Source organism: Procambarus clarkii, chromosome 57, assembly GCF_040958095.1.
Source record: "Procambarus clarkii isolate CNS0578487 chromosome 57, FALCON_Pclarkii_2.0, whole genome shotgun sequence".
NCBI classification, from domain to species: domain Eukaryota; kingdom Metazoa; phylum Arthropoda; class Malacostraca; order Decapoda; family Cambaridae; genus Procambarus; species Procambarus clarkii.
Window position 1 is genome coordinate 11,359,507 of NC_091206.1, and position 15,303 is coordinate 11,374,809.

The window sequence follows — 15,303 nt, forward strand, 5'->3', positions numbered from 1 at the left end:
GTCCCCCACCCACATAGTGTGCGGATCAGTTGATAAAGAAAGAGGTTCTGCTGGGGCAGCAGTTTACATTAACAACCATGATGATTACTAGAGCATAAATAGTGGATGCTCAACATTGCAAACAGAATTATATGCTCTGAAGGAGGCAATAATTATACTATTGAGAATAATTTACATGATGTCCTGTTGACCAAACCACACATTAGAAAGTGAAGTGACGACGTTTCGATCCATTTTCAAGTCGATTGTCGTGGGTATCACAATCAACTTTTCAACACAATCAACAAAAAGAATGGTTCAGGATGAACCGAAATGTCGTCGTCCCTTCACTTTCTAGTGAGTGGTTTGGTCAACATATTTCGTTGTTGTGACTCCTCGTCTGCATGATGTCATCATTCATACCGACTCTAAATCTTCGCTCCAGGCATTGTTATCCAGCCAGCACAGAGATAATATACAACCCATCACAGAAATACTACATCTAGGAAAAGAAGCCCACAATTTAATGCTGTCAATCACCCTAAATTGGATACCAAGTCACATTGGTATCCAATTTGGCAATGAAATGTTAGACTAGCAAATACTGCCACTGCTCTACCTTGTGTTGTAAAGGTTAAAATATCTAAGTTTTTCACAGATTAAGGAGCATATTGGGAAGAAAATACTCACAACTCGCCACAGAGCTAAAGTAGCAGAAGGACAATCCACTGCTATATGGTACGAACATGCCACTGGGTACTCGTCTTTCAAGCTTTCGTTTCATTATTCCGTTCTATATCCACCACCAAGAATACGTAATTCCAACAAAAGCTTAAATCAGTACAAAAAGAAGGAAATTCTGCCTTTATTTATAACTATGACCCAGATATCACAGTAACAAGCTTATTGTGATTAACCGAACTCAATTACGAGCTCACTATAGCCCCTACTACATGGAAATTATATTCTGAATAACTGAATCGAAAACAACAACTGTAGTTGTAGGATAAATTGGATGCGTTTACATCTATTTATTAACATTATATTAATTATAATTGGTATGTGAAACAAAATATTTTTAATTAATTTTTATTAATTATTTACATAAAAATAATTGTATTGTATTTGAGTTCTAATTCTAATATCGTTTAGTAAACCAATAGTGGAAGTAGGAATCTTCCATGCAATGTATGACCATTAATAAGGGCTGTAGAAGACCTTCCGGCTCCTGTATGGTCTCATTGGTCGATATCCAGAATAAAAGCGTCCTCGCCCACGGACGACAGCTCTCATGACACGTGGAGGTCGATGTCTGGTGGTAATACCTGGCAGGTTTGTACGCTTAGGCCTTACCTTCAGTGGTCGGCCTCTGAAGAGTGAGCCATCAAGTGACATGGCCACTTCAACTGAGTCTATTTCTCCAAACTCCATATATGCAAAGCCTTTGGGGTGGCCAGTATACTTATTTGAAAGAATAGTAACTTTTTTAACGGGACCACATCCATGAAAGTGTTGAGCAAGTTCTTCTGCTGTCGCCCCATAGTCAACATTACCCACATATATGGAGCGACCATCGACTTCTATCTTTTCTTTAGCAGACATCTGGATTGGTACTGTTGCTCCTGCAGTGCCTTGAGGTGAATCCATCCCCAATTCTTCCATTTTTCTGATATAAGCTTTAATTTCCAACAGTTTTGTTTCAACAGACGTGTCCTCCTCTCCTCCACCTTCAGAGTTCTCGTCTTCGCCGCTACTGTAAACATTATCATAAATCAGTTCTTCATTTTCCATCGTCACAGGAAATAGAGATGACTGGGATATGACAACGAATAGTGACAAATGCCCTGTTGATGATGAGGTTGGTGAGTAAACAAAATATGAGATAGCGTCGTGATTAGCTGTAGAGAGTAGTGCGGCTGGTGGCAAACCCGAGGTGTTGCTTCTGGCTGAGCTGTGTGGAGAATGGTCCTATGCAGAGGGCAGAAGGCCATATATAAGAACATAAGAACATAAGAACAAAGGTAACTGCAGAAGGCCTATTGGCCCATACGAGGCAGCTCCTATTCTATAACCACCCAATCCCACTCATATACTTGTCCAACCCGTGCTTGAAACAATCGAGGGACCCCACCTCCACAATGTTACGCGGCAATTGGTTCCACAAATCAACAACCCTGTTACTGAACCAGTATTTACCCAAGTCTTTCCTAAATCTAAACTTATCCAATTTATATCCATTGTTTCGTGTTCTGTCCTGTGTTGATACTTTTAATACCCTATTAATATCCCCCCGGTTATGTCCATTCATCCACTTGTAAACCTCTATCATGTCACCCCTAACTCTTCGCCTTTCCAGTGAATGCAACTTAAGCTTTGTTAATCTTTCTTCATATGAAAGATTTCTAATTTGGGGAATTAACTTAGTCATCCTGCGCTGGACACGTTCAAGTGAATTTATATCCATTCTATAATATGGCGACCAAAACTGAACTGCATAATCTAAATGGGGCCTAACTAGAGCAAGATATAGCTTGAGAACCACACCAGGTGTCTTGTTACTAACGCTGCGATTAATAAATCCAAGTGTCCGATTTGCCTTATTACGAACATTTATGCATTGATCCTTTTGTTTTAAATTCTTACTAATCATAACTCCCAGATCCCTTTCGCAATCCGACTTCGCAATCACAACACCATCTAGCTCGTATCTTGTAACTCTATCATCATTACCTAACCTCAGAACTTTACATTTATCAGCATTAAACTGCATCTGCCAATCCTTTGACCATTTCAAAACCCTATCTAGGGTATATTCCCGTACACCTGACGTGGTTAAACCGCTACTTGTTTATTGCTCGATGTGGGAGTACATAATTCTGTAAAACCTGCAGACGTAACTTAAAACTTAAGAATAAACGAATCAAGGAAACTGCAGAAGGGATATTTGCCAATACGTTGGAGCTGCTGTTTATTCATGTCTTATTCGGAGTCATACCCAAACTCATTCATATGTCTAACCTATAAGAACATAAGAACAAAGGTAACTGCAGAAGGCCTATTGGCCAATACGAGGCAGCTCCTATTCTATAACCACCCAATCCCACTCATATACTTGTCCAACCCGCGCTTGAAACAATCGAGGGACACCACCTCCACCACGTTACGCGGCAATTGGTTCCACAAATCAACAACCCTGTTACTGAACCAGTATTTACCCAAATCTTTCCTAAATCTAAACTTATCCAATTTATACCCATTGTTTCGTGTTCTGTCTTGTGTTGATATTTTTAATACCCTATTAATATCCCCCCTGTTATGTCCATTCATCCACTTGTAAACCTCTATCATGTCACCCCTAACTCTTCGCCTTTCGTGTTCATACTTTTATTACCGCATTAATATCCTCGTTGTTATGTCCATTCATCCACTTGTACTCCTCAGTCATGTCATCCATAATTCTTCGCTATTCTAGAGAATGTAATTTAAGCTTTGTCAATCTTTCTTCATATGAAAGGTTTCTAATTTGGGGGATTAACTTTGTCATCCTATGCTGGACGCGTTTTAGTGAATTTATATCCATTCTATAGAACGAATATCCATTACGACGACCAAATCTGAAATACATAATCTAAATGGTGCCTAACAAGAGCAAGACATAGCTGAAGAATAACACCAGGTACCTTATTAATAAAGTAACGATTAATAAATCCCTGTGTCCTGTATGCCTTGATACGAACATTTATGCATTGATTATTTGGTTTTTAATTCTTAATTATCATAACTCACATATCCCTTCGGCAATCCAACTTCGCAATCTCAAAACTATCTAGCTCGTATCGTGTAATTATACGATCATTACACACAGTAATCACAATAGCGTGATGCCTCAAATGAATCAATTATCGTTAGTAACAAGATACCTATTGTAGTTCTTCAGCTATACCTTGCTCTGGTTAGGCCCCATTTAGATTATGCAGTTCAGTTTTGGTCGCCGTACTATAGAACGGATATAAATTCACTTGAACGTGTCCAGCGTAGAATAACTAAGCAAATTTCCCAAATTAGAAAGCTTTCATATGAAGAAAGATTAACAAAGCTTAAATTGCATTCACTGGAAAGGTGAAGAGTTAGGGGTGACATGATAGAGGTTTACAAGTAGATGAATGGACATAACAAAGGAGATATTAATAGGGTATTAAAAGTATCAACACAAGACAGAACACAAAACAATGGGTATAAATTGGAAAAGGGGATTTCGATGTAGATTCAAAATATAACCTATTTAAAAATATTCTAAGCAAAGCCCAGGAACGTAGTATACCATATAAATTGATTTTTGTTCTTTTTTTTTTGTCACAAGAGTTGTAACATTCTTGTACAGCCACTAGTACGCGTAGCGTTTCGGGCAGGTCCCTGGAATACGATCCCCGCAGCGAAGAATCATTTTTACAACCAAGTACTCATTTTACTGTTGAGTTAAACAGAGGTTACAGTTAGGATTTGCGCCCAGTAAATCCTCCCGGCCAGGATACGATACGAACCCATGACAAAGCGCTCGCGGAACGATAGGCGAGTTTCTTACCACTACACCACGGAGACTATACGAATAGATCGAATACTAATGATCCAAAGTGGATAACAAAGGATCTGAAGAACCTTATAGGTAAAAAGAGCGTGGTACAAAATGATTGAGAATGGGGAAGTTAGTTTAGGACAGGAATTCGTACAACTGGTTAGAAATGTTAAAACAGAGATAAGGAAAGCAAAAAGAAACTACGAAGTTCGCATAGCAGAGCAAGCAAAGACAAATCCTAAAGTTTTTTTTGAGTTTTGGAACTCAAATTTTGAGTTTTTTTGGAACTTAAAAATATGCCTTCAGCCGAACAAATATTTGTGGGTGGGGACGAAGACAGGTTGACTAGTTTAGCAGTTACCAGGGAGGATGTAATTAAACAAATAGTAAAACTCAAACCAAACAAATACCCAGGGCCGGATGAAGTGTTTGCCAGGGTGCTTAAAGAATGCAAAGAGGAGCTTTCCGAGCCATTGTCTACCATATTTAATAAATCAATAGAGTTAGGTAGAGTGCCAGAGTCATGGAAGGTAGCTAATGTGGTACCAATTTTTAAGAAAGGAGATAGATCACTTGGGTCAAATTATCAGCCAATTAGCCTAACGTCTATTGTGGGAAAGTTACTTGAATCGATAATTGCAAATACAATTCGTCTTCATCTGGAAAAACATAAATTAATAAATGATTTGCAACATGATTTTACAAATGGCCGTTCATGTTTAACAAATTTGCTATCTTTTTATTCCAGCATAGTTGAGGCAGTTGATAGTGGTAAGGATTGTGATGTTGTGTACCTTGACTTTAGCAAAGCTTTTGATACAGTGCCACATGAAAGACTGATTAAAAAATAGAGGCTCATGGTATTGGGGATGCTATATTAAGTTGGATTAGGGCATGGTTATTCCAAAGGAAACAGAGAGTTAGTATATTTATACTAACTCTAACTCTTAACTGGGGTTAAGTAAGAGTGGGTTAATGTTGTTAGTGGAGTGCCTCAAAGCTCTGTCCTGGGACCTCTGTTGTTTATAATATATATAAATGATTTAGAGTCAGGTTTGAGTAGCAACACCTGCAAATTTGCAGATGATACAAAAATCAGTAGGGAAATTAACACGGAAGAAGACTCACTATCACTTCAAGTTGATCTAAATAGGGTTTTGAAATGGTCAAAAGATTGGCAGATGCAGTTTAATGTTGATAAATGTAATGTTCTGAGGCTAGGTAATGATGATAAAGTTACAAGATTTGAGCTAGTTGGTGTTGAGATTGCGAAAAGGATCTGAGAGTTATGATTAGTAAGAATTTAAAACATAAGGATCAATGCATGAATGTTCGTAATAAGGCAAATAGGACACTGGGATTTATTAATCGAAGCGTTAGTAACAAGACACCTGGTGTTGTTCTTCAGCTATATCTTGCCCATGTTCTTATGTTCTTAAGTAGCTTTCCCACAATAGACGTTAGGCTGATTGGCCGATCGTTTGATGCAAGTGATCTATCTCTTTTCTTAAAAATTGGTACCACATTAGCAACCTTCCACGACTCTGGCACTCTGCCTTACTCTAATGATTTATTAAATATGGTATGCAATGGATCGCAAAGCTCCTCTTCGCATTCTTTAAGCACCGTCGCAAACTGGGTACTTGTTTCGTTTGAGTTTTGACTATTTGTTTAATAATATCATCCCGTAACTGTCAGACTAGTCAACCTGTCCTCGTCCCCCACCCACATAGTGTGCGGATCAGTTGATAAAGAAAGAGGTTCTGCTGGGGCAGCAGTTTACATTAACAACCATGATGATTACTAGAGCATAAATAGTGGATGCTCAACATTGCAAACAGAATTATATGCTCTGAAGGAGGCAATAATTATACTATTGAGAATAATTTACATGATGTCCTGTTGACCAAACCACACATTAGAAAGTGAAGGGACGACGACGTTTCGATCCATTTTCAAGTCGATTGTCGTGGGTATCACAATCAACTTTTCAACACAATCAACAAAAAGAATGGTTCAGGATGAACCGAAATGTCGTCGTCCCTTCACTTTCTAGTGAGTGGTTTGGTCAACATATTTCGTTGTTGTGACTCCTCGTCTGCATGATGTCATCATTCATACCGACTCTAAATCTTCGCTCCAGGCATTGTTATCCAGCCAGCACAGAGATAATATACAACCCATCACAGAAATACTACATCTAGGAAAAGAAGCCCACAATTTAATGCTGTCAATCACCCTAAATTGGATACCAAGTCACATTGGTATCCAATTTGGCAATGAAATATTAGACTAGCAAATACTGCCACTGCTCTACCTTGTGTTGTAAAGGTTAAAATATCTAAGTTTTTCACAGATTAAGGAGCATATTGGGAAGAAAATACTCACAACTCGCCACAGAGCTAAAGTAGCAGAAGGACGATCCACTGCTATATGGTACGAACATGCCACTGGGTACTCGTCTTTCAAGCTTCCGTTTCATTATTCCGTTCTATATCCACCACCAAGATAACGTAATTCCAACAAAAGCTTAAATCAGTACAAAAAGAAGGAAATTCTGCCTTTATTTATAACTATGACCCAGATATCACAGTAACAAGCTTATTGTGATTAACCGAACTCAATTACGAGCTCACTATAGCCCCTACTACATGGAAATTATATTCTGAATAACTGAATCGAAAACAACAACTGTAGTTGTAGGATAAATTGGATGCGTTTACATCTATTTATTAACATTCTATTAATTATAATTGGTATGTGAAACAAAACATTTTTAATTAATTTTTATTAATTATTTACATAAAAATAATTGTATTGTATTTGAGTTCTAATTCTAATATCGTTTAGTAAACCAATAGTGGAAGTAGGAATCTTCCATGCAATGTATGACCATTAATAAGGGCTGTAGAAGACCTTCCGGCTCCTGTATGGTCTCATTGGTCGATATCCAGAATAAAAGCGTCCTCGCCCACGGACGACAGCTCTCATGACACGTGGAGGTCGATGTCTGGTGGTAATACCTGGCAGGTTTGTACGCTTAGGCCTTACCTTCAGTGGTCGGCCTCTGAAGAGTGAGCCATCAAGTGACATGGCCACTTCAACTGAGTCTATTTCTCCAAACTCCATATATGCAAAGCCTTTGGGGTGGCCAGTATACTTATTTGAAAGAATAGTAACTTTTTTAACGGGACCACATCCATGAAAGTGTTGAGCAAGTTCTTCTGCTGTCGCCCCATAGTCAACATTACCCACATATATGGAGCGACCATCGACTTCTATCTTTTCTTTAGCAGACATCTGGATTGGTACTGTTGCTCCTGCAGTGCCTAGAGGTGAATCCATCCCCAATTCTTCCATTTTTCTGATATAAGCTTTAATTTCCAACAGTTTTGTTTCAACAGACGTGTCCTCCTCTCCTCCACCTTCAGAGTTCTCGTCTTCGCCGCTACTGTAAACATTATCATAAATCAGTTCTTCATTTTCCATCGTCACAGGAAATAGAGATGACTGGGATATGACAACGAATAGTGACAAATGCCCTGTTGATGATGAGGTTGGTGAGTAAACAAAATATGAGATAGCGTCGTGATTAGCTGTAGAGAGTAGTGCGGCTGGTGGCAGACCCGAGGTGTTGCTTCTGGCTGAGCTGTGTGGAGAATGGTCCTATGCAGAGGGCAGAAGGCCATATATAAGAACATAAGAACATAAGAACAAAGGTAACTGCAGAAGGCCTATTGGCCCATACGAGGCAGCTCCTATTCTATAACCACCCAATCCCACTCATATACTTGTCCAACCCGTGCTTGAAACAATCGAGGGACCCCACCTCCACAATGTTACGCGGCAATTGGTTCCACAAATCAACAACCCTGTTACTGAACCAGTATTTACCCAAGTCTTTCCTAAATCTAAACTTATCCAATTTATATCCATTGTTTCGTGTTCTGTCCTGTGTTGATACTTTTAATACCCTATTAATATCCCCCCGGTTATGTCCATTCATCCACTTGTAAACCTCTATCATGTCACCCCTAACTCTTCGCCTTTCCAGTGAATGCAACTTAAGCTTTGTTAATCTTTCTTCATATGAAAGATTTCTAATTTGGGGAATTAACTTAGTCATCCTACGCTGGACACGTTCAAGTGAATTTATATCCATTCTATAATATGGCGACCAAAACTGAACTGCATAATCTAAATGGGGCCTAACTAGAGCAAGATATAGCTTGAGAACCACACCAGGTGTCTTGTTACTAACGCTGCGATTAATAAATCCAAGTGTCCGATTTGCCTTATTACGAACATTTATGCATTGATCCTTTTGTTTTAAATTCTTACTAATCATAACTCCCAGATCCCTTTCGCAATCCGACTTCGCAATCACAACACCATCTAGCTCGTATCTTGTAACTCTATCATCATTACCTAACCTCAGAACTTTACATTTATCAGCATTAAACTGCATCTGCCAATCCTTTGACCATTTCAAAACCCTATCTAGATCAACTTGAAGTGATAGTGAGTCCTCCTCCGAATTAATTTCCCTACCGATTTTCGTATCATCGGCAAATTTGCAAATGTTGCTACTCAAACCTGAATCTAAATCATTTATATATATTATAAACAACAGAGGTCCCAGGACAGAGCCTTGAGGCACTCCACTTACAACATTTTCCCACTCTGACTTGATTCCATTTATACAAACTCTCTGTTTCCTTTGGTATAGCCATGCCCTAATCCAGCTTAATATAGCACCCCCAATACCATGAGACTCTATTTTTTTAATCAGTCTTTCATGTGGCACTGTATCAAAAGCTTTGCTAAAGTCAAGGTATACAACATCGCAATCCTTACCACTATCAACTGCCTCAACAATGCTAGAATAAAAAGATAACAAATTTGTTAAACATGAACGGCCATTTATAAAACCATGTTGCGACTCAATTATTAATTTATGTTTTTCAAGATGAAGACGAATTTTATTTGCTATTATAGATTCGAGTAACTTTCCCACAATAGACGTTAGGCTAATTGGTCGATAGTTAGACGCAAGTGATCTATCTCCTTTCTTAAAAACTGGTATCACATTAGCAACTTTCCAAAACTCTGGCACTCTGCCTGACTCTATTGATTTATTAAATATGGTTGACAGTGGGTCACAAAGCTCCTCTTTGCATTCTTTAAGCACCCTAGCAAACACTTCATCCGGCCCTGGGGATTTGTTTGGTTTGAGTTTTACTATTTGTTTAAGAACATCCTCCCTGGTAACTGCTAAACTCGTCAACCTGTCCTCGTCCCCACCCACATAGACTTGTTCGGCTGAAGGCATATTGTTAAGTTCCTCTTTAGTAAATACAGATACAAAATATTTATTAAAAATACTACTCATCTCTTCATCACTATCTGTTATTTGACCTGTCTCAGTTTTTAATGGACCTATCCTTTCCCTAGTCTTAGTACGATATAACTGAAAAAACCCTTTAGGATTTGTCTTTGCTTGCCCTGCTATGCGAACTTCATAGTTTCTTTTTGCTTTCCTTATCTCTTTTTTAACATTTCTAACCAGTTGTACGAATTCCTGTTCTAAAGTGACCTCCCCATTTTTAATCCTTTTGTAAATCAGGTATTTGACCTGTCTCAGTTTTTAATGGACCTATCCTTTCCCTAGTCTTAGTACGATATAACTGAAAAAACCCTTTAGGATTTGTCTTTGCTTGCCCTGCTATGCGAACTTCATAGTTTCTTTTTGCTTTCCTTATCTCTTTTTTAACATTTCTAACCAGTTGTACGAATTCCTGTTCTAAAGTGACCTCCCCATTTTTAATCCTTTTGTACCAAGCTCTCTTTTTACCTATAAGGTTCTTCAAATTCTTTGTTATCCACTTTGGGTCATTAGTATACGATCTATTCAATTTGTATGGTATACTACGTTCCTGTGCTTTGTTTAGAATATTCTTAAATAAGTTATATATTGGATCCACATCGAAATCCCCATTTACGTCACCTATCGCTGGGTTCATGTCTCGCTCCAAGACCGGCCCACACCCCATACCCAAGCCTTTCCAATCAATTTGACCCAAAAAATTTCTTAGGCTATTAAAATCAGCTTTTCGAAAATCTGGCACTTTAACAGAATTTTCTCCTACTGGTCTATTCCATTCTATGCTAAATCTGATTTCTTTGTGATCACTGCTCCCTAGCTCACTCCCTATTTCGATGTCATTAATTTGCGTTTCCCTGTTAGTTAACACTAAATCTAAAATATTATTTTCCCGTGTTGGTTCCTTAATGTGTTGCGTAAGAAAGCAATCGTCAATTAATTCTAGAAAATCTTCTGCTTCACTATTCCCTGTTTTGTTCAACCAGTTTATTCCGCTAAAATTAAAGTCACCCATGACATAAATACTGTTAGATCTAGATGCTCTAGATATTTCATCCCATAGATGCTTTGCTTCCATTCTGTCTAAATTTGGTGGCCTATATATTACTCCTATTATAATATTATTAGCTTTTTCGTTTAATTCAATCCAAATAGTTTCTGTGTGTGGCTCTGTTTTGATTCCCTCTTTGAGACTACATTTCAAATTGTCCCTAACATATATGGCTACTCCACCTCCTCGTCTAATATATCTATCTGTGTGAAATAGTTTAAATCCATATATTTGATATTCAGCTAATAGTTCTCTATTTTCTACATTCATCTACGTTTCGGTAAGTGCAATAATATCTATTTTTTCTGTGCAGACAAGAGCATTTAATTCGTTAATTTTATTTCTTAGACTTCTACTGTTAGTGTAATATACCCTAAGTGAATTGTTATTTTGCGGACCTTCTCTTTCCCTGATCGTTTTGCCAATTCCTTTCTCCCACAAACACATACTTTTATTACCTCCTTCCTCCAAATCAATTCCCATACCTCTATCTACTAACAGTTTAAACCCAAACAAACACCTCTAACCACTTCTTCTAGCGAGTTCGCAACAGCAACAACCCCAGCTCTCGATAGATGCACCCCATCACGAGCATACATTTCATTTCTTCCATAGAAGTGTTCCCAGTTGTCTATGAAAGATATTGCATTTGATTTGCAATATCTTTCCAGCCGGCAATTGACACCAAGTGCCCTCGATATCCATTCATTTCCCAAATGCTATGATTGAGATATTCATTTTCTTTGACCATTTCAAAACCCTATCTAGATCAACTTGAAGTGATAGTGAGTCCTCCTCCGAATTAATTTCCCTACCGATTTTCGTATCATCGGCAAATTTGCAAATGATATTGATCCATTGCAAATGATGATCCAAATTTGCAAATGATCCATTGTCTACCATATTTAATAAATCAATAGAGTTAGGTAGAGTGCCAGAGTCATGGAAGGTAGCTAATATGGTACCAATTTTTAAGAAAGGAGATAGATCACTTGAGTCAAATTATCAGCCAATTAGCCTAACGTCTATTGTGGGAAAGTTACTTGAATCGATAATTGCAAATACAATTCGTCTTCATCTGGAAAAACATAAATTAATAAATGATTTGCAACATGATTTTACAAATGGCCGTTCATGTTTAACAAATTTGCTATCTTTTTATTCCAGCATAGTTGAGGCAGTTGATAGTGGTAAGGATTGTGATGTTGTGTACCTTGACTTTAGCAAAGCTTTTGATACAGTGCCACATGAAAGACTGATTAAAAAATAGAGGCTCATGGTATTGGGGATGCTATATTAAGTTGGATTAGGGCATGGTTATTCCAAAGGAAACAGAGAGTTAGTATATTTATACTAACTCTAACTCTTAACTGGGGTTAAGTAAGAGTGGGTTAATGTTGTTAGTGGAGTGCCTCAAAGCTCTGTCCTGGGACCTCTGTTGTTTATAATATATATAAATGATTTAGAGTCAGGTTTGAGTAGCAACACCTGCAAATTTGCAGATGATACAAAAATCAGTAGGGAAATTAACACGGAAGAAGACTCACTATCACTTCAAGTTGATCTAAATAGGGTTTTGAAATGGTCAAAAGATTGGCAGATGCAGTTTAATGTTGATAAATGTAATGTTCTGAGGCTAGGTAATGATGATAAAGTTACAAGATTTGAGCTAGTTGGTGTTGAGATTGCGAAAAGGATCTGAGAGTTATGATTAGTAAGAATTTAAAACATAAGGATCAATGCATGAATGTTCGTAATAAGGCAAATAGGACACTGGGATTTATTAATCGAAGCGTTAGTAACAAGACACCTGGTGTTGTTCTTCAGCTATATCTTGCCCATGTTCTTATGTTCTTAAGTAGCTTTCCCACAATAGACGTTAGGCTGATTGGCCGATCGTTTGATGCAAGTGATCTATCTCTTTTCTTAAAAATTGGTACCACATTAGCAACCTTCCACGACTCTGGCACTCTGCCTTACTCTAATGATTTATTAAATATGGTATGCAATGGATCGCAAAGCTCCTCTTCGCATTCTTTAAGCACCGTCGCAAACTGGGTACTTGTTTCGTTTGAGTTTTGACTATTTGTTTAATAATATCATCCCGTAACTGTCAGACTAGTCAACCTGTCCTCGTCCCCCACCCACATAGTGTGCGGATCAGTTGATAAAGAAAGAGGTTCTGCTGGGGCAGCAGTTTACATTAACAACCATGATGATTACTAGAGCATAAATAGTGGATGCTCAACATTGCAAACAGAATTATATGCTCTGAAGGAGGCAATAATTATACTATTGAGAATAATTTACATGATGTCCTGTTGACCAAACCACACATTAGAAAGTGAAGGGACGACGACGTTTCGATCCATTTTCAAGTCGATTGTCGTGGGTATCACAATCAACTTTTCAACACAATCAACAAAAAGAATGGTTCAGGATGAACCGAAATGTCGTCGTCCCTTCACTTTCTAGTGAGTGGTTTGGTCAACATATTTCGTTGTTGTGACTCCTCGTCTGCATGATGTCATCATTCATACCGACTCTAAATCTTCGCTCCAGGCATTGTTATCCAGCCAGCACAGAGATAATATACAACCCATCACAGAAATACTACATCTAGGAAAAGAAGCCCACAATTTAATGCTGTCAATCACCCTAAATTGGATACCAAGTCACATTGGTATCCAATTTGGCAATGAAATATTAGACTAGCAAATACTGCCACTGCTCTACCTTGTGTTGTAAAGGTTAAAATATCTAAGTTTTTCACAGATTAAGGAGCATATTGGGAAGAAAATACTCACAACTCGCCACAGAGCTAAAGTAGCAGAAGGACGATCCACTGCTATATGGTACGAACATGCCACTGGGTACTCGTCTTTCAAGCTTCCGTTTCATTATTCCGTTCTATATCCACCACCAAGATAACGTAATTCCAACAAAAGCTTAAATCAGTACAAAAAGAAGGAAATTCTGCCTTTATTTATAACTATGACCCAGATATCACAGTAACAAGCTTATTGTGATTAACCGAACTCAATTACGAGCTCACTATAGCCCCTACTACATGGAAATTATATTCTGAATAACTGAATCGAAAACAACAACTGTAGTTGTAGGATAAATTGGATGCGTTTACATCTATTTATTAACATTCTATTAATTATAATTGGTATGTGAAACAAAACATTTTTAATTAATTTTTATTAATTATTTACATAAAAATAATTGTATTGTATTTGAGTTCTAATTCTAATATCGTTTAGTAAACCAATAGTGGAAGTAGGAATCTTCCATGCAATGTATGACCATTAATAAGGGCTGTAGAAGACCTTCCGGCTCCTGTATGGTCTCATTGGTCGATATCCAGAATAAAAGCGTCCTCGCCCACGGACGACAGCTCTCATGACACGTGGAGGTCGATGTCTGGTGGTAATACCTGGCAGGTTTGTACGCTTAGGCCTTACCTTCAGTGGTCGGCCTCTGAAGAGTGAGCCATCAAGTGACATGGCCACTTCAACTGAGTCTATTTCTCCAAACTCCATATATGCAAAGCCTTTGGGGTGGCCAGTATACTTATTTGAAAGAATAGTAACTTTTTTAACGGGACCACATCCATGAAAGTGTTGAGCAAGTTCTTCTGCTGTCGCCCCATAGTCAACATTACCCACATATATGGAGCGACCATCGACTTCTATCTTTTCTTTAGCAGACATCTGGATTGGTACTGTTGCTCCTGCAGTGCCTAGAGGTGAATCCATCCCCAATTCTTCCATTTTTCTGATATAAGCTTTAATTTCCAACAGTTTTGTTTCAACAGACGTGTCCTCCTCTCCTCCACCTTCAGAGTTCTCGTCTTCGCCGCTACTGTAAACATTATCATAAATCAGTTCTTCATTTTCCATCGTCACAGGAAATAGAGATGACTGGGATATGACAACGAATAGTGACAAATGCCCTGTTGATGATGAGGTTGGTGAGTAAACAAAATATGAGATAGCGTCGTGATTAGCTGTAGAGAGTAGTGCGGCTGGTGGCAGACCCGAGGTGTTGCTTCTGGCTGAGCTGTGTGGAGAATGGTCCTATGCAGAGGGCAGAAGGCCATATATAAGAACATAAGAACATAAGAACAAAGGTAACTGCAGAAGGCCTATTGGCCCATACGAGGCAGCTCCTATTCTATAACCACCCAATCCCACTCATATACTTGTCCAACCCGTGCTTGAAACAATCGAGGGACCCCACCTCCACAATGTTACGCGGCAATTGGTTCCACAAATCAACAACCCTGTTACTGAACCAGTATTTACCCAA

The 15,303-nt window shown here is 38.4% G+C and overlaps 3 pseudogenes; all 3 read right to left on the bottom strand.

The window, feature by feature from the left end:
- Positions 1 to 1,176: 1,176 nt before the first annotated feature.
- On the bottom strand, positions 1,177 to 1,770 carry LOC123744913 (polyadenylate-binding protein 2 pseudogene; annotated as a pseudogene).
- A 5,644-nt stretch (positions 1,771 to 7,414) lies between these two features.
- LOC123744912 (polyadenylate-binding protein 2 pseudogene) lies at positions 7,415 to 8,105 on the bottom strand (annotated as a pseudogene).
- A 6,162-nt stretch (positions 8,106 to 14,267) lies between these two features.
- On the bottom strand, positions 14,268 to 14,958 carry LOC138353279 (polyadenylate-binding protein 2 pseudogene; annotated as a pseudogene).
- Positions 14,959 to 15,303: the final 345 nt, after the last annotated feature.